Source organism: Primulina huaijiensis, chromosome 3 (assembly GCF_012295235.1).
Source record: "Primulina huaijiensis isolate GDHJ02 chromosome 3, ASM1229523v2, whole genome shotgun sequence".
Classification (NCBI taxonomy): Eukaryota; Viridiplantae; Streptophyta; class Magnoliopsida; order Lamiales; family Gesneriaceae; genus Primulina; species Primulina huaijiensis.
The window spans coordinates 5938830-5944338 of record NC_133308.1 but is presented as its reverse complement, the minus strand read 5'-3'; positions in this window follow the sequence as shown (position 1 = coordinate 5944338).

Sequence of the window (5509 nt, the reverse complement as noted above, 5' to 3'; positions counted from 1 at the left end):
TATTTGAAATACTCTGACTATTTATTCTTGATCATAAAATGATCTTAATATGTTTTCAAAAGCCATAAGCAATGAGAAATCTAATGTGTGGTACAATGCTATGAAAGATGGATGAATTCAAAACCAAGTAATGTAATCTAAAATATGGTCCAGTTGTCATTTATTGTGGATAGGTCTTCAACACAAAAAAAGTCTCATTAGACAACATTAAACAATATAATGCTAGACTCGTTACTAAGGAGTTCACTCAAAAGAAAGAATTGACTTCATGAAAACAATTTTCATGTATACAAGAAAAATTCTCTTCTTGTGATCATGACATTAATAGTCTATTTTAATTAAATTTGCATTAGATGGAGGTGAAAACAATATTACTCAATGGTGATATAGAGTAAGAAGATTATATGAAATAACTTTGAGGATTCTTCTTTAATGATGATGAATATCTAGTATGAAAGACTAAGTAAGCTGTATATATTGAAACAAGCCTCTTATTAATGGTATTTAAGGTTTCATTTATCTCTTAATTGAGTTTTGTTGAGAAAATTATGTAAACCAGAAGGTTAATGTGAGCTGAATTTGTAGAGAACTAATATGAGTAATCTAGGTTTTGACCACATAAAACTGCAAAATGTTTTGGGTTATCTTCATGGCACTAGAGATTATATGTTTATGTACAGACGAACTGACAATTTTGAAATGATTTGCTACTTCCGCTACAGAATTTGAATTCGTATCTTATTTTAAATCATTATTGTATGATATATATTAACGAGTTTTATTTTGGGCTTAAAATTGTGAATTTTTTTTATCTAAGTCATTAAGATTATATTACGACAATTCCGTTGTAATATTTGTGACTAAAGCGGTAGTCGAATTAAGTATATCGATATAAAGCATTTTAGCCATAAGAAAACATGTTAAGAAAAATAAAATGGTCATTGAACACGTTAGCATTGAATTGATGATCTTTTGACCTAAAGAGATGAAAATTTATATGTTTAAGGATCATGTGATAATTAATGATGAACTTGGTTCGTAAAAGGTTTTATGATATATACATTTGATTTTGATTTATGAAACTCATTCAGCTAAGATATTTCTAATATTTAATAATCTTGATAAAAATATCAATTAAATTAGACCTAGAATAAACAATTGGTTTTATTCACTGAATTATATTGAGGAATTTGATACATGAGATACATGAAAAATAATACTAAGTATAAGAGGACTTGTCTCCATGATTCATGTGTTTGTTTGTTACTTAACTTTTGATGATGATTGATTTCTTGATATTTAGTTATTTGAAATATGTAGATCAAATGGAAAAATGCTAGATTATTTTATTTAAGTTCATAAAATAATTAATTTTGGTCAACATATTTTATTAAGATAAATATGAAAAACATTCGTAGTTAAAAAAAGATAAATCAAGAATATTATCTGGACTAAGATGGAATTATATCTTGAGATTTGATTTACTACATCCAGGATAAACATCATCAAGATTTTCCAAATCTCAAGTCTTTCTGTCATGGTTAGATAACATTTATAAATAATAGTATAAAAGGTCCCTAAGATCAATGTCATTATTCACATATACACCATCTCATAAATTGCATAGAAGATTTATGTTTTCATTATTTGTGGATCTTATCAATCTCAGTCTCAGTCTCAAATTCAATAGTAAGAGGTTAGAATTCGTTCTTGTTTAAATTTTCGCATATCAATTTTTACGTTTTATGTTTATGCATAAATATATGGAATATAGTTTAATATTATATTAAATTTCTAACACACCATACATTATTGTGCCAAACCTTTTCTATGCTAAGAAGCCCAGAAAGAATTATGTTTTCTTGATGTTTAATCGGCTTAACTGTCTTTGATTCTGCGTAAAATGTAGAGCACTTTTTGCTTTAGCATGCTTGGAGTACGTTGGATTTGGCTTTTTCCAAAACATTGTGTTTCTGGGATACTTTAATTTCTCTTTTCAGAGTTATCAGATTGCATAAAGTTTCTTCTTTCCTCTCCAGTCTAGCAAAAAACAAATCCCATTTTACAGCTGTTCCCAAATTGCATTCATCATCAATATATAACATCCACAAAAGCTTGTAAGAATTTATAGTGATAATCATAATATGTAATATATTAGTTTATATTAGTGTTAGGGTAAGAGCAATGCCAGCTAAAACAGAAACCCGTGAGTGGACCAAAAATGGAGCGATGAAAGGGAATAGTACTGATAGTTAAACGTAGCATTTCTTCCTGAGTATATTAAAGTTCCATCAAACTCAAACATAAAGGGAATGGCTGCTCCATTTAATTACAAGCACGCCATGTTCCATCTTGTTCATCATGTGTGTGTGTATATATATAGAAACAAATTAAACAATACATGTATGTAAATACGAAGGAATGTGGACACCTAGCTAGCTATTTCAGAGATTGTATTTAATTGTGTAGCTGTTTGAAAGAGACTTGAGACCTAAACTCTATCAATACTCACACATTACACCACTTCAAACTCAAACAAAAAAAAGAACAAAGAAGTGGGAATTCAAGTTTTCACTATCCAAACATGACAATGGTAGAATATTGGGAAATACCAAAATAAATGAGCCATTTTAAATTTGCATGAATTCATCAAGAGTAGAATCTGTTCACATAAAGGTGTCATTCACAAGCCATTTATTTTTTTTTATTTTTATGAATAAAATAAAATGAGCTAGTATCTCTAATTGTACATGTATATATATTTTCAAAATTAATTTATTACAATAAAATGGATCATGGAAACGAAATTTAGCAATAACATGTGCCATCCATAGGTAGAGTTTGAGCACCCTTGCATTGCATATGATGAGATGGGGGTAGTTGGGATTGTTGAATGAGCACACATTACCATGCAATAACTAATTCAAAGGACCATTTGAGAGGGGGTGCCACGGTGCCAACACACACATTTCTTTATGTTATAATAAGTAGTATTTTCACATTTGCATAATCAGAACACGATGTCAGCTGACGAATATGTTTGTTAATAGACTCACGAGCTCGATCTCGACTAGTTTAGGTGGTTAGCATACATGTTCGTTTATACGACTCGCAAGTTCAAGCTCGAGTTCGACTCGTTTATTCGGTCCAAGTATGGTTCGTCTGCAAATTTGTTAATATGCTCGTATATATGGTTCGTGAGCGAGCATGAGCTCGAGCTTTACTCATTTATTGAGTTGACAAATACAAATTGTTGGGTTTATAAACTCTAACAATCTTGATTTTGATGATAGCAAAACTTGTTACTGTGTTTCTAACATATTTACTAAATGTGAAGTTTTAACTCAAGATGAAAGCTGAAACTCGAATTTAGCCAAACTGAAAATCTGGTAAGTTTCGATATTTTGATGATATCTCACAGCTCGGTAATCCAAATGACCAGCCGCCAAGATGAACGAATAGAAATCTCAATTTGGGACAAGTAGTATTTCACGTCAGTTGAGCAAAATCAGATATTATCTTGGCAAACGGATGGTTGCAAGATCAAAATGATTGCACGAAAACAACAATAAGTTGAGCATGAGTAGTTACGGTATTATGGTAAGCCTGATCAGCTCCGTTATCCAAATGAAACGATTCAGTATTTGTAACATATCTAAGACGATGATTTACAAATCATATTCACATGTCAAAGTTTGAATCGGACTTTAAAATACTGATAAATGACGATAAAACTACTGGTTCTGCACATGCTGAAATTAGCAGGGCTGATTTCAATTTATCTCATCAAGTTCAGTGAAGCAAGTACAATTGAGCAGTTGAGCATGTTCAGTTGACCAGTTTTAGTTGAGCAGAGGAGCAAAACTGACCGGTTTAGCAGAGGAGCAGAACTGAACCAGTTGACCATACCAGAACTAAACAAGTTGAGGAGACAAAAACTGAATCACTTGACCAGAGCAAAACTGAATGACCAGTTTAGGCTCCAGAAAATGTCCAACAAGGCGGAAATGACCGTTTCAATATTATAAACATTACAAAAAAATTTCAAATGATCATATTCTTGTGTCTAATGTATATATCGTTGTTGGAGCCTATAACACAACATCTTGAAGATCAAATACAAGCTTTGGAAGATGGTTCAAAGCATGGGCAACCTACATGAAAAATGAGCTAGGATGAGAGAAGCCCAATGTGTGACGATACATTTGACAGATAAATACACTGTAAAAGATTAAATCCTCATACACAATCACTCACACATATACATGAGATTTGAACTTCAAAGTTTAGTTCAGCGAGTCTTCACACAAAGACATTAAAGATTGTGTTTGTAGTCTTGACATAAGAGACGTTAAACATTATGCGGATAGTGAGATTGCGACCTACGATCAAGAGTGTGCCAGGGGTTCAAGTAGACAAGAGATAAGTCCTAAATTGAAATGAATTTGTACAAAAAATTGTATAAATCAAAGTCTTCTAGTAGATATTTCACAAGGAGAAGAAGGGGTGACATAGGAATTGTTAATCTCCGAATATCCATAAACAAATTCGTGTCTATTTATTTATTGCATTTACTTATCATTTTTATTGTTTTAAAGATGCATTGCTGCATTTTATATGTTCTTCAAATACCAAAATATTGCATACCAAGTGTTTGACAAAATGTTTCATCCAAAATATTTTTACTCATTTAACTTGCATATCTTTTAAATACTTTATAAAATATTTAATCGATTTCTACGAATGATTATTTTGAGTGTCTTCCGGTTGGCTTGAAAACCAAACTAGATTTAATTTACCATGTTCAATATTTCAAGAACCGAGCTGTTGTAGCTAAATGATTATCCTTCAATCGATCATATTAATTGGTATCAGAGCTAGTTGTTATCGAAAGAGTATTTGAAACTGATTTTTAGTTTTAAAATTCGTTTTTCATATTTTTATAACACATATATGCAAAGTGTCAATTTTCTTTCGGACAGCTTGCAGCGGCCGTGGGAAAAATGACACAACTTCTTGCTCGAGTGTCGAAATGACAAACTGCTATTTGCATTGCAAACTAGACTCATAAAGGATCACACAGTATAAAATTTGAATCCTGATTATGCTCAGGAAAAACAGTTTAATCATTAAAATATTACCAAGTGTGTTGTAGCTTTAAATGAACTATTGAGAAAATTGGTCAGTTATTCCTCCACAGATATCAATTTCATAATTTCAGAGATACAGGGGGAGAACTCATCATAAATCTAAGGTAGAGATTGATTTTAAATATTGAGGGGAAGAAAAACTTGTGCTTAAATTGTTTTGAAAAACATGCATGTTATGATTTGAATGGTGCATCAAAAGAGTTTATAGGCGTGCATTTGCGTTTAAAACGCTCGAATATACGATAGTTGGCATGAGGCGCGAAGAAAGATGAACAGGCGACGAAGAATCCTCGAACAACTTGTGTGTGTGGTGTGTGGATTTTCGGCTGCTATGTCCTTATAAAAACCCTAGGATATAT